The sequence below is a fragment of the Neofelis nebulosa genome, chromosome 6 (genome assembly GCF_028018385.1).
Source record: "Neofelis nebulosa isolate mNeoNeb1 chromosome 6, mNeoNeb1.pri, whole genome shotgun sequence".
In the NCBI taxonomy this organism is placed as follows: domain Eukaryota; kingdom Metazoa; phylum Chordata; class Mammalia; order Carnivora; family Felidae; genus Neofelis; species Neofelis nebulosa.
In genome coordinates, this window is record NC_080787.1 from 15,375,584 (window position 1) to 15,390,757 (window position 15,174).

At 45.0% G+C, this 15,174-nt stretch overlaps 1 protein-coding gene across 3 annotated transcripts in view; it reads right to left on the reverse strand.

Moving 5' to 3' along the window:
- The window catches only part of LOC131513743 (RNA-binding protein 24), a 240,629-nt gene that overhangs the window by 145,924 nt on the left and 79,531 nt on the right, over window positions 1-15,174 (reverse strand). Inside the window, exon 1 of one of the 3 annotated variants that reach the window (XM_058732924.1) lies at window positions 13,631-14,010. The exons of the other annotated variants lie outside the window; for them this stretch is intronic. The gene's annotated coding sequence lies outside the window, so the exon portion shown is untranslated. Of the gene's footprint in view, window positions 1-13,630; window positions 14,011-15,174 lie in introns of those variants that run through there. 3 annotated transcript variants of the gene reach the window in all.

Below are 15,174 nucleotides of genomic sequence, written 5' to 3' on the forward strand. Positions count from 1 at the left end.
CCTCCCAGCAAAGACACAGGTGGTAATTAATCTTAACCAGAGACTTCCCTGAGCGGCCACAGCCTCGCTCCCGCTCCCAGAACCAGCTGGAGGGGACAGAGCAGAGCGGTGGTGTTTCACACGGCAGCAGAAATCGCTGGGCAGAAGTGGGGCCTCCAAAATGCAGATTCCTGCCCTCCCCCTACCCCACCCCCATCTCAGCAATACTAACTTAGTGGTTCTGGGTGTTCCTGGCAATCTGCATTTCTCAGAAGCGCACCTCAGAGTAAAAGGACCCACGCTTTGGGAAATCTGATCATAGAAGTGCCCGGGAATGCTGTGGGAGCATGTGTGCATGGGGTGTGGGGGTCAAGAAGGGCGAGTACTCAAGGGAGCCCTGGGAAGTAAGGAGGCCCTTCGAGTTCAGTTAGGAGCGAAACGGAATCTCAAAGGACGAAGACGCATTATCGGAAGCAGAAAGGTAAGTAGAGTAGATGTATCCCTGAGCCTATGCCCAGCATGTGCCAAGACATGGAGACACTGCAGCTAGAAAATATTCCTCGGGCATTCATTCACCATGTGCCAGAAGCTATCTAAGAGCTCACGGGAAAATAAGGGATTGATGAGTAGCCGGCAGGAGCGGCGGACAAAGCTGAGGGGGGACGTGGGAATTTACTACAAGGCGGCAGCGGGTTGGAGAAGGTCTGAGAACGTAGGAGAATGAAGGAGGTCTGAGCGGGGACCACGGGGCTTGAGTGGGGCTGGGAGGGAAAGAGAGAAGGCAGTGTCTCAGATGCCTTGTCTCAGGGTCAGGCGGTGCAGGTGCGGACAGACAGAGGGAATGGAGGTGTCCAAGGGGAGGAGTTCAGTGTGAGACACTGAGTTCGAAGGGCCACCGAGATGACCGCTGGTGGCTGCAGGGAAGGGAAGCCCAGGGGACTTTCGAAGGTGGAATCGCAAGTATTACCTACCTAATAATAACTGCCTCGGGATTCTTGGGAAGCTCAGAGGACATGACGAGGGGAGCTTCGTGAATTAGACAGTGATGGCCAACTGTCACTATTATAATTTATCTCTGAATGCTCCCCAGCACTCATCACTGTGATCTGCACACAGTGAGTGCTCATTACGGCACATGTCACCAGGTCTCTGATCCCCTAAACGTGATGACCTGGACATCTCACACACCACACTTCGAAGGCTCTGCCGTACACAGCCCATAAAAACTTGACTAAAACTATTTCACGTCGCTAAACCCCGACATTTCAGTGTGAAGAATGCCGCGTCTTGGGGCGCCTGGGTGGCTCGGTCCGTTAAGCATCTGACTCTCAGTTTCAGCTTGGGTTTCATGGCTTCAAGCCCCACATTGGGCTCTGTGCTGGCAGCACGGAGCCTGCTTGGGGTTCTCTCTCTCTCTCCCTGTCTCTCTGCCCCTCACACACTCACACTGTCTCTGTCTCTCTCAAAATTAATTAATTAAAAAAAAAAAGAATGCCATGTCTTCCTGGAATAGTGAAGACAACAAGGTTTGCTGAAATTCCTTCTGATCTCAGAATTTACTGGCATGCAGTGTAGGCTTTATATGCGGTTGAATAGCAGCTTCAGCAACTCTCTTTAAGAGAAAAACCAAGGATCAGTTCAGATCAAGAACTAAGCCGGTTTTGAGTATGACGTTTGTTAACAAATGTGAGGGTGATCCTTCGATTTAGAAGAGCCAGGTGATGCGTGTGGCCCCCAACCCCCTTCTGCTTCTTCACATTGTCTCCAGCCCCCTGGGTCTACTTTCATACTTGACTTCTATTTATTACGTGTAACAAAACTGGAGTTTTCAAATAGAGCTCTGGACCACCAAAAGACTACAGGCTCTTCTTTTTTGTTGTTGTTGTTCTTTGGAACTGAAAGCCCAAAGTAAAGGGGACACAGAGAAAGTGGACAACACACAAGGAAGAGAATGGGGAAGGGTACAGGTAGAGGGGGAATGGGGAAAGGGACACTGGAAGGTGTCAAAAGAAGGAGGGAGCTACCAGTGCTGTTCAAGAGGGAATTGGCCCAGGGCGCCTGGGAGCTTCAGTGGGTTGAGCGTAGAACTTTGGCTCAGGTCATGATCTCATGATTCATGGGTTCCAGCCCCACGTCGGGCTCTGTGCTGACGGCTCAGAGCCTGGAGCCTGCTTCAGATTCTGTGTCTGCCTCTCTCTCTCTGCCCCTCCCCCTTGTGCTCTGTCTCTCTCTGTCTCAAAAATAAATAAAAGTTAAAAATAATTAAAAAAAAGAAGAGGGAATTGGCCCATGACAGCCTATCTCTAAACTGTGTTCAAGACATAAAAAGCAACTCCCTGACTGAAAGGTAAACAATAGCAGGCCAATTCAAGGAAGCAATCAAAACTTGAAAAGGGGATTTATTTGGGAATGTGTTTGTGGTTTGTTTGTTTGTTTTTCTCTCTTCTCTCCAGGGTTGATCCAAGATTGAAGCTATGCAGGGGGTTCAGGAAACAAAATCTCTGAGAGAATCCTCCTCTGTTTGGCCAGAAGACCTGGAAAGGAGGTCCTGCAGATGGAAAAATGTGATGCAAAGTCCAGCGGTCTGTGTGTGTGTGTGTGTGTGTGTGTGTGTGTGTGTGTGGCTAGTCACAGAACTGCATCCTAGAGAAGCAAGCAGCAGCATAAGCCACTAAAAACTTCTCAGACACGGGGCGCCTGGGTGGCTCAGTGGGTTAAGTGTCCGACTTTGGCTCAGGTCATGATCTCGCAGTTCGTGGGTTCAAGCCCCATGTCAGGCTCTGTGCTGACAGCTCAGAGCCTGGACCTTCTTCGGATTCTGCGTCGTCTTCTCTATCTGTCCCTCCCCCACTCATGCTCTGTCTCTCTGTCTCTCAAAAATGAATAAATGTTAAAAAAAAAATGGAAAAAAAAAGCTTCCCTGATGTCACTGCCAGAGGAGAATCCCAGAGAAGCCAGAGCTGGAAAGGGGGATCCCTTCATTCTGTGCATGAATGAGTACAAGCCCTAGTCTTGCCCCATAGTGTGCATGTGGGGGACAGATCCACAGGCTTTGAGATCTGTGCTGCAATAGAAGCCAGTGCTCAAGTCCCAGACTAAGCCCTAAACAGTGCTTCCTGGGGGTCCAAAGCAGCACAGCAAAAGTTTTAAAAACTGCACTGATGTTGGGACCATTATAAGGGAGAACTGGGCTGGCTGCCTGGGAAAACAACAGCAGTAAAAATGAGCATTTCAAAAGGACCCAGAGTCTCACAACACAATCCTCAAAATGTCTAGAATTCAATCCAAACATGTGTGACATGCAAGGGACTGGGGAACTGTGATCAATTCTCAAGAGAAAAGACAATCCACAAAGGCCAACCCCAAAATGACAGCAATGTTGGAATGACCAGATTTCTAGGAATGATGTCAACTATGCTCCAGAAGATAGAGGTAAACACTCTTTTTAGAAAAAAAAATTTTTTTAACATTTATTTATTACTGAGGGACAGAGAGACACTGAGCGTGAGCAGGGGAGGGGTAGAGAAAGAGGGAGACACAGAATCTGAAGCAGGCTCCAGGTTCTGAGCTGTCCGCACAGAGCCCGACGTGGGACTCGAACTCACAAACTGCAAGATCATGACCTGAGCCGAAGTCAGTCACTCAACCGAGCCACCCAGGCGCCCCAAAGGTAAACACTCTTAAAATGAATGGAAAGGCAGAAGTTCTCAAAGTTCTCAGAAGAGGCACAGAACTTATAAAAAAGAGGGGCGCCCGGTGGCTCAGTCAGTTAAGCATCTGACTTCAGCTCAGGTCATGATCTCATGGTTCGTGGGTTCGAGCCCCATGATGGACTCTGTGCTAACAGCTCAGAGCCTGGAGCTACTTGGGATTCTGTGCCTCCCTCTCTCTCTGCCCCTCCCCTACTCGTAGTTTGCCTCTCACTCTCAAAAATAAATGAACATTGAAAAAAAAATTTTTTTTAAGAACCCATTAAAAAACACGAGTATTTTAGAGCTGAAAAATACAATAGCAAAAAATGACTGGGTGAGCCAAATAGCAGGATGGAGATTGCAAAAAGAGGTGACTGTGCACTTGTTGGTATATATATTATCCAATCTGAATGACAGAGAGAAAAAGAATTGAATGCAAAAATGAACACAGCTTAAGAGGCCTGTGAGACAGTATTAGGAGGTGTAATATTAGGGTCCTCAGCATCCCAGGAGAGGACAGAGTGATTAAGGTAGAAAATATACCTGAAGAAATGATGGCCAAAAATTTCCCAAACTTGATGAAAGCTTATGTTTACAGATCCAAACAGTGGTATCTATCCGGTTATTGTACACAGACGTACACACACACACACGATGACCCACAGTGAGTGCCTCCCAAGGGGAGATCCAGAAAGAAGAGCAAAGTGAAGATACAACTGTTTAAAAAGAAATAAAACCTGGAACGCCTGGGTGGCTCAGTCAGTTAAGTGGCCAACTTCTGCTCAGGTCATGATCTCCTGGTTCGTGGGTTTGAGCCCTGCTTCGGGCTCTGTGCTAACAGCCCAGAGCCTGGAGTCTGCTTCATCTCCCTCCCTCTCTGCCCTTCCCCTGTTCAGGCTCTGTCTCTGTCTCTCAAAAATAAATAGATGTTAAAAAAAACTTTAAAAAGAAATAAAGCCTGATGGGCTATCATTCTCTTTTGAGAGGCGTCACAAGCATCAAGGTCTTTAGCCCTTAAATGTCTTCCCTAAATCTAGCAAAACCAGGAGTCACTAGAACTCTGTCAATCAACAAACTGGTTCCCTTCCCAGCACTAAAGTTGCAGAAAGGGTTTGTCATATGACTGACCCCTGATTTTTGGTCCAAAGCCAGAGGAAGGACAAGCTACAGAGGGATTTCCAAATTTTCACTTGTAAATATCCAGAATGCATTCTGTAAACCCCTCCTGCCCATTTTTAGATTGACACGTAAAAAATTTCACCAAAATGTGAATGGTTGTAAAGAACATCACCTTTAGCATTCTGTTCATATTGACCCATAAAGGGGCTCCTGGGTGGCTCAGTCAGCTCAGGTCACGATCTCCCAGTTTGCGAGTTTGGGCCCCGAGTCAGACTCTGTGCTGACAGCTCAGAGCTTGGGAGCCTGATTCAGATTCTGTGTCTCCCTCGCTCTCTGCCCCTCCCCCACTCACGCTCTGTCAATCTCTCACAAATAAACATTAAAAACATTTTTTTAAATATTGACCCATAAAAGTAAAACTATTTTTCACTCACTGAAATACATCCATGAAAGTCATCATCATTCATTTCCAAAGAATACATGAGCAGGCTGCTTTTTGATGGTCACAAATTTTGCATAATTACACTCTCTCCTCCAACTCGTGTCTCCATTCCTCTGGCCCTTTAGAAATTTATCCTCATTTTATTTATTTTATGCTTGAATGTCTTTTATTCATTATTCTATTATCCTTTTCTGCATCAAAAATATGTTTATTAGCTTAAATTTAAACTCAATGGCAGGGCGCCTGGGTGGCTCAGTCGGTTAAGCCTCTGACTCTTGGTCATGATCTCATGGTTCATGAGATTGAGGAGCCCCACGTCAGGCTCTGCGCTGACAGCACGGAGCCTGCTTGGGATTCTCTCTCTCCCACTCTCTCTGCCCCTCCCCAGATTGCTCTCTCTCTCTCTCACTCTCTCTCAATAAATAAATAAACATAAAAAAATTTTAAAAAATTAACTCAATGGCAAAAAAAATACTTTTCCGATTGTTACCATCACAACTGTGAATGCAACTTATCAAAACAACACAAATATTACAAATGTTAACAAATTAGTCCTACATGTACACAAAAGTAATTCTTACTGGAAAACCCTCTCTCTTGAGTACTTTCATTTTTCAATTATTTTTAATGCGTATGTGGATGAATATATTTATTACTAGTACGAGTCAAGGTTGAACATCAGTTTCTCAATTTTTGTTCTTATCAAAGTAAATGTTGGGAAACTATGTTCACATAAATGAGGAGATGGGAACGGATGACATTTTGTGACAGAAATGTCACTCCAGTGTTTGAACTCCAGAGTACAAAACATCACATGGTGAAGAAATATCAAAATTATGTGAATCATCGGCGTAAGGAAAACTGAGAAGACTGACTAGTGAGTGCCCTAACTACTCATCCAACTGGCTTGTGTCAGTCACTCACTGTCTTTGACTAGGGCCATTTTACAACTCTGCAGACACAGCAGTTAACTTGCAGAAAACTGATCGGAAAGCAAGTAATTATCATCTGCAGGCATGTAAACAGATCGTACCCTGCGGAAGTCCAATGGACTTTCCTCTCCCTCTGTGGAAGAAGCCGATTTCACGTCAATTTAGCAAATTCACTTCAACCTTCTTATCAATGGTCTTTTTTGAACTGACTGTAGACCTTACTGGCTCTCTCATTTTTCATATGTTTAGAAATGTTTGTCTCTTCATTTGTACAAGAGTCCTGACTTCATCCCCTTCAAAATGTGTCCTTTAACATCAATTTACAAATTGATCAGATTGATGTGTGTGTGTGTGTGTGTGTGTTTGTGTGTGTGTGTTTGTGTGTGTGTGTTTGTGTGTGTGTGTTAACAGAGATTTAGAAAACATATGTTGGCGATGTCCAGACACTGGAATCATTCATTTTCTTACCCCTAAACTTGATATTCTGAAATGTCCTCCTTTCCTGCCCTTCCTTATCTCATAGATTTTTACATCCTTGATCAACAGTTTAGTAAAAATGGGTGAGAAACAGCCCTTTTTGATAAAATGAACTAGGAAGATGGATTAGAGATGGTCTTATGTAAAAAGAGAGAAAGGTGCTTATGGAAAAGAAGGTAGGGGAGAGAGAGAGAATCTGCATCTCTAGGAAACACCTGCTCTCAAGAAGACAAGTCTTCGGAAAAAGGACACCTGGAAGAGGAAGATTTGGAAACGGACTTTCTCAAAACACCTGTGTGCATGTACCTGGGGGAAGTCTTCGAACACGGTTAACGTACACAGTGTGAAGACTGTTGGCCTAAAGTAAGAAGCACAAGAATGAGTTCCACCCCTAATTCCGTCCTACCTAGACTCATCTGCATCAGCGAACCTCTTTTTCAAAGTTTCCAGGGACTGAAAAACTTTCATTAGATAATTGTTCACCTTCCACTCAAAAGAGATGCTGAGGGAAGAGGCATCCTGGGAAGGGAGAGGCTGTTCGGAAGCAGGACGGAAAAAGGGGGCTGGAGGGCTGTCTGCAGATTGCACCACGAGAGCACTGAGAAATGAAGAAGCAGAAATGGAAATGAAGGAGGAATCAAAACTGGAACTTTTAAGAATCCTGGCTAAATACGGGTGAACCTGCATTGTGCCCCGAAAGTCTCCAGCCACAGCTTCCAACATGCTGGAAGACGATAGCCAGGAGAAGCTGTCTGTGTGGGGTCTACCGAATGCAAGGAACCAATTAGATGGGACTCTTCTATCAACCTACTTACTAGGGCAGACACAGGGGAGCCCTGCCACTGGACGGAGGTGAGCACCAGTCCCAGACAGTGCTCAGTAGAGGAAAAAAACGCCCTCCTATCTTCCCAACCCCTTACCGACATACTCTGGGCTTCTAAACTGAGAATGCATAAAATGGACAGCCTCGCTTACATATCAGACCATAATCAGACTGAAATAGGCATTCGCCCTTTGGAAGCCTAGTTCACCTGGTTCTGGAAGATTCAACTGGCTAGTTTTCTTAGTGTGGTCCATTTTGACTGCCGTTTTTTGCCATCGAGTATAATAATCAATTTATCTCGTAAAAACCTAGTGATTCTTGGGGAGCCTGAATGGCTGAGTCGGTTAAGTGTCCAACTTCGGCTCAGGTCATAATCTCACAGTTCATGGGTTCAAGCCCTGCATCGGGCTCTGTGCTGACAGCTCAGAGCCTGGAGCCTGCTTCAGATTCTGTGTTTCCCTCTCTCTCTGTCCCTCCCCTGCTCACACTTTGTCTCTCTCTCTCTCTCTCTTTCAAAAATAAATAAACATTTAAAAAATTAAAAAAAAAAATCCAGTGATTTTTCTCTGGATAAAACTAAATGGGAACAAAGTCAGAACTAATGACGACTATGACCTAAGAAGATCATTTGAAATCTATGTTCACAGCCTAGGTCACCTCCTGTTCATTGTATCTTCCTTCACTGATACCCCTCTTCGCAGCCCCAGCGATCTTCACTGTTCCAGGCATACAATAGTCATTCAACATAGAGGAAGGAAGAAATAATCAACGGATCCCAGAGTCTCTCTGGATTTCCATGTGGACTGATACAAAGCAATGACGGTTATTTTCTCATTATCCTGTGTACGTATCGTGTATTAAGTACAGACGTAAGACAACCAATGTCACCTATGTACTACAAGGTTTATCTCTGGTGTCTCTAGCACCCAGCTTCTCCAGGGACCACCTCCCTCTTCAATATTGCCATGAAGACCACCTCACATCTATTTTCAGTGCCCACAACCTTCCTCTTCTTTTTTTTTGTCTCTCCCTATCAAAACTAGAATCAATTTTAGATCAGACTTTTATACTTTAGAATGGCCTTTAAATTCTAGAAGTTGGGGACTAACAGGAACTTCAAAGGTTACCTAATTCATCCTGTCATCAGGTGTGAATTTTTAACTTGGTGCTTCTCTGCCTTCTCCACTTGGCTAAGTAGTCAATGAGAAGCCAGGACCATTAGATGTCTAATTAATGAGACAGGTCAGGTGAATTCTTCTTCTTCTTCTTCTAAATCCATAATAAACAAAAGTTCTCCCTCTGGTTTTACAACCCTTGTTATGTCCCTTCCTATAGAGGGCTGTATCCTGAAAAGGAAACAGTCCCATTACATAACTTCTCAGTCAAAGAAGGTATGTTTTCCCTAAGTGGGAAATGGGTCTACTTAAGAAAAAACAATGTAAAATTCCTATGGATGTAAAAGCTCATGTAAAAAGACAAATATTGTATGATTTCACTTACATGAGGCATCGAGAATAGGCAAATTCATAGAGACAGAAAGTGGAACAGTGGAAGCCAGGGGCGGGGGAGGGAGGAATGGGGGGGTTATCGTCTGATGGGGACAGAGTTTCAGTCTGAGGTGATTAAAAGGTTCTGGAGACAGATGATGGTGCCGGTCGCACAACTTTGTGAATGTAATTAATGCTGCTGAGCCGTATACTTAAAAATGATTAAATGGTAAATTTTATGTTATGTGTATTTTACCATTAATTAACAACAACTTAGAAAATCCCTTATAATGGCCTACTCTGACCTTACGGTGCTTCCTCTCTTCCTAAGTACAAGGAGAAACACCCAGGATGAAATTCAAAAGCTCACAGCCTGAGTCAGGGCAGGCCTAGAAAGTGCCCGATGGGGCGCCTGGGTGGCGCAGTCGGTTAAGCGTCCGACTTCAGCCAGGTCACGATCTCACGGTCCGTGAGTTCGAGCCCCGTGTCGGGCTCTGGGCTGATGGCTCGGAGCCTGGAGCCTGTTTCCGATTCTGTGTCTCCCTCTCTCTCTGCCCCTCCCCCGTTCATGCTCTGTCTCTCTCTGTCCCAAAAATAAATAAAAAAAAAAAAAAAGAAAGTGCCCGAGGCTAACACCCCAGCTTGCCGACTGGTTTGTTGCTACCAGAAAAAACAAACTAAGTCATGTCAGAAATCCTGGACTGCCCAGCGGGACACACATACAAGGAAAATGCTAGTCAAGTTTAGAAACCACTCAGGTACCTTGCTGAAAGCCACGTCCCTTTGGCTTAATGAGGTTGTCCTCTGTCCGGTCCTAAACCCAGGTGATAAAAGAGAATGAAGACGCTCGTAAGTGGTGGGGAAATTCAGCTGTCCAGTTTTAGTTCATGCTTTTGCACACTTCTTGGGACAAGAGGTAACAGATATTGCCATCAGAATCTAAATGGAATGAGAAGACAGGACCTCAGTTCTATTCACTTGGTTGGAGGCAATGAAGAAGCTAGGGATGCACAAGTCAGAAGAGCCAACTTTTTCTTTTATCTTCTTGTCATTAAAATATACGATACAGTCACACCACAGAGGAAGAGAACTCTGGCACACGTGTGCCAAGACACTCGCAAGAAAGTCTTCAAAGGAGCAGCGAAACGTGGGGGCCAACCCAGATGCCCGCCAGTAAGAAAATGGATGACCACGCTGTGGCTTGTTTGCTAAGAAGTACTATGCAGCCGCTGCAACAATAGAGATAATTCTTAAAAATTTAATGTTGAGGGTTTTTTTTTTTAAGTGAGAAGGTTATATACACATTTCAAAAGAGTTCCAAATTTTTTTAAAAGTTTATTTATTTTTGGAAGAGAGCATGCACGACATGTGCATGAGCAGGGGAGGGGCAGAGAGCTAGGGAGAGACAGAGAGAGAGAGAGAGACAGAGAGAGACCGAGAGAAAGAAAGAGAGAATCCCAAGCAGCCCCACGTGGGGCTCGATCCCACCAACCGTGAGCTCATGACCTGAGAGTCAGATGCTTAACCGACTGAGCTACCCAGGCGCCCCTGCACCCTTTTTATAGATCAAAAAACAAGCAAACCTAAATAACACACGGTTTAGGACTACATACCTATGTCATAACAGTTTTACAATAAAATCAGGAATTAAGACAAAATTCAGGGTCGGGAGGGACACGGAATGGCACAGAAGAGCACAAAGATGCAACAGTACAGGTAACGACTTTTTTTTTTTTTTCTAGTTTCCGTTTATTCTCTTTAATGGCTTTACTGAAGTCTAACACATATGAGACAATTCACCCAATGGAAGTGTATGATTCAATGATATGTGCAATCATCAACACAGTCAATTTTAGAACATTTTCATCGGCTCAAAGAAAAACCCTACAGCCTCTAACAATCACCTCCTTACCCTCCTTCCCCAGCTCTAATCTATTTCCTGTCTCTATAGATTCCCCTAATCTGGACATTTTCATAGGACCAGAGTCAAACAATATGTGGTCTTTTGTGACTTGCTTCTTTAGCTCAGAATAATGTTTTCAAGGCTTCTACATGTTTTAGCATGGATCAGTACCTCATTTCTTTTTATGGCCAAATACTACCCCATTATGTGGATATGCCACATTTTATTTATCCATTCATCAGTCGATGGACATTTAGGTTATTTCCATGATACTCCATCACCAATGACTAAGAGTTTCAGTTCCTCCACATCCTTATCAACACTTAATCATCTGATCTTTTTATTCTAGCCGTCCTAGTGGATATGAAATGGTATGTCAGTGTGATTTTGATTTGCACTTCTCTGATGAATAATGATGTTGAGTATCTTTCCATTACTTATTGGCCATCTACACATCTTCTTTGGAGAAATGTCTATTCAGACCCTTTGACAATTTTTATATTGAGTTATTTATCTTTTTTATTATTGAGTTGGGAGAGCTCTTTATATATTTTGGACACGAGTCCCTTATCAGATACATAATTTTAAGACATCTTCTCCTACTCTGTAGGTTATCTTTTTACAATTATCTGGTTCTTAAGCCGTAGTTTTTAGTGCTGTGATGGGGTCACAGGTGGCCATTTGAACATAACGGCTATAGTTTACACATATTTAGCATATTATTTTTATGTGTAAAATATTACATAATTAACAAATTAAAAACAGCACTTCATGTATCATGTATAAAGATGTCTGTTAGGAAATATTCAAGGCAAAACAAAACACTATAATGCCCAAATAAGTTAATGCTATTCTTGAAGGTATTTAACAACTCGTGGGCATGACTTAGGCACTCGGACAATCTGGCTCACTAATCCTTGCAAAGGCTCTTCTCCAAACTATCACATGGCAGGTGGATGTAGCAAATTCCTGCCAACAGGACAAGCCTGCCCTACCCCCCTCCTGATTTTGTGTCTCCCCCTCCTCTTCCAAGCTAAGAATTATTTTTACATTTTTAAATACCTGAAAAAAACAAGACTATTTTGTGACTGGTGAAAATTATGAACTTCAGATTTCGGTATCCATAAATAAAGTGAAACACAGCCTCACCACCCCTTTATGTATTGTCTATAGTTGCTTTTAAGCTGCAACAGCAGAGTTGAGTAGCTGCTAAAGAGACCAACCACATGGCCAGCAAAACCTACATATTTACTATCTAGCCCTTGGTTCAAACATTTTGCCAAACCTTACACCAGATCAACAAATTAAGTCACTTCTCAATGGACACAAGGAGCACCAATACCCTACTTCCTACCAGCTGTGGCCACGTCAATAGTCCGATAGAACCTTCCTGATTTCTCAATTTCTTTCTCTCTTTAATAAATATGACACCTTGATTCTAATTTTATTAAGGACTTTTAGATATGGGAATGCATGGAACAGTCTTTCCTTGCAAAATACGCGCTATCTTCAAGAAATCATGATCCAGCCACTCAAGCTATTGAGTTAATTACTTTAACAAACTTTTATTGCTTGCTCATTATATATGCTGTAAGTGAAATACAGTTTTGGGGCTGAAAGAACTATCAAAACTCCCACCCTTGCCCTCAAGAGGCTTACAGTCTAATTAGACTCTAGCAACTACCACAACAATTTCCCCAAAGATCACTCCCACTCTTGTAATCTTACATTAAGTGAGCTTAGATTATTTTACCAAGAATTCTAAGGCATGCTCCCGAAATTAAAAGAAATCTATATAAGCAGTAAGGAAATAGTACCTGCAAACAATTCTGGTAAACTATAGTGCCCGAGGCCCATAGACTTCTGCACTCCCCAAACTATAGAACCAAAGGTTCTCTTTTTTTTTTTTTTTTTTTTGCTAAATGTTCAATCTCCCGCTTTGGCCCTTTGGACCCAATTCTAGTTCCACATCCCAAATGCAGTCACCCCTATTTCCTCATTTTAAAGAATGCCTCAATTCAAATGCTGCTGAAACTTGCAGCCTATTGTGATGCCCGACACCACTCTCATGAGAATAAAGGAAAGGCCATCTGCAGACGCAATTATTAGCAGCCCGAAAAGTGATGCTAACGCAGCTACTCGCACCGACTAGTCCTCTACCCAAAAGCAGTCGGGGACGCAGCTGTGTGAGATGCCCTGTTCCATAGAGCTCTCCCTCAATGCCTCAGTTGCCTCTGCATTTTTTAAAAGTGACTCATTGCCTCAAGTCAGGTTCTGCGGGGAAGCCAGGTCTGTTTCTTTCCAGCACTTTCCAATGGAGGTGCCGCGGTCAGATCCGGCCCAATCACAGCCCCCTCCCGCCCCCCGTCTCCGCACCGCCGAGGGGCCCGCAGCCTAGCGGGCCAGAACCCCCCGAAGTTAAGACGGCCCGGGGCGGCAGCGCAGGAAGGCTAGGCCCCGGCCGGCTCCCGCGCGCACCCCGCCCTCCCGCGTCCGCCCGGGGCGCCCGCGGCGCGGACGGGATGGGGGCAGGGCGCCGCGGCTCGGCCCCAGATGGGGCGCCCTGCCCCCGCCCCGCCCGCGTCCCCGCCCCGGGCCCCGGCCCCCCGGCCCCGCAGGCGCCCGCGCCGCCTTTCTCAGTCGCGCGCCGCCGCCGCCGCCGCCGCGTCCCGGCACCCTCCCCGCCCCACCCCACCCCACCCGCTCGGCGCGCAACTTCCGCGGGGGCGCCCCCCGCACCTGCCCCGGCCCCTCCCCGCCCGCCGCTCCCGCTTACCTGCTGGGAGCCCCGAGGTCGGGTCCCCGGCGGCGCAAATCCGAGTCCGGCCACTCGCACCCTCCTCCCGCGCCCTCCTCCCCCCCGAAGCGGAGCCGGTGTCAGTCACGCTGCTCCCGGGGAGAGTCGCCGGCGGCTTCCGGGAGCTCCAAATACAGCCGAGCCGAGGGGGAGAGAGAGGGAGGGAGGGCAGAGCCCCGCGGGTGGGGAGTGGAAATAAAGGGGAGCAGAGCGGAGAGGGGGCTGGAGGAAGGGAGGGGCAGATGGGCCGTGGGAGACGGGAGAGGGACGTGGGGAGGGCAGGGGAAGGGAGAGAGAGCCTGCCAAGCGCCCGGCTTTGAAAGCAATGAATTCACCGCGTCAGGCAGCCGTGCAAAGAAGTCTGGAAAGATCCGGGAGACTCCTGGCCCAAAGAGCCACGGATAGGTTTGCTCTTCAAAGACTTTGCGGAGAAATGACGGGGCCTTAGGAGGCAAGAGACAGGCCTGCCTGTCCCCCGACCCCAATATATGAATAAGCCTCCTGGTAGGAGAGGGACATCTAACGCATTAGCTGGGCATCAAGTTCAGGTGCATTCAGATCTTGTAAAAACATTTTCTGATGTATTTTTAAGATACATCTTGCACACAGCATCTTTAAAAGAAAATAAAAACCCAATTATTTAAAAACAAGCATATCCCAAACCAGTCTACTTGTGTGTCTGTTTGTGGCCATTTATTTCCCTTTTATATATTGATTATAATTATAAAACTAGAGGCATTTTACCTTTTTGTTAACAGTAGAAGGAAAACATTGATTTTCAATTTTCATCATTTATTTCAATCTGAAAAACGTGGGTTTGAAACTCTTCATTGAAGGAATGCCAGGAAAATTAAATAGAGGAGAGAAGGGGGGCAGTGTGTGTGCAATTCATACTTCTTAAAGCAAAATTTCCAAACAAGAGGATGAATATTCACTGTCAGTGTTAAAATTGCATCTAATTTGGTTCTGTGCCTTGCAAGGCTTATTCTGACCCCATAGTCACAACTTAAATGAAGGTCATTGCTATTACACATCGCTTTTAGCCAACAGTGGTGGTGGGGAGTGCCTCTTTGGTCCCCTTTGTCTGGAAAGGAGAGAAACAAAATGGCATAAACATTGATAAATGGATGCATACACTGCATATATCCAGGAGCCAGCACCGTCCCTATCATGCACATGCCTTGCATTTGGTAGGTATCTAATACATTTCTACTAAATAATGAATAAATGAATTAATAGATGGGTGAAATATATATATATGTATGTGAAATATATATATGTAAATATTAGAGCATTTATGTTCCAGGAATGCAAAAAGTAACATATCCATAAAAACCAGCTTGTTGAGGTTTACAAGAAACATTCATGCATCCAGTCTAATAGGACCTTTTTTTCTCCTAGAATTAACCTCAACAAATATTAATAGAGCATTTCTTTTAGCTGAGTATATTTTGCATTGGAGTATAAAGTACTGTACAGGTGAAAAGGCCAAATCCTGCCCTTAGGTTTACGATATAATAGGA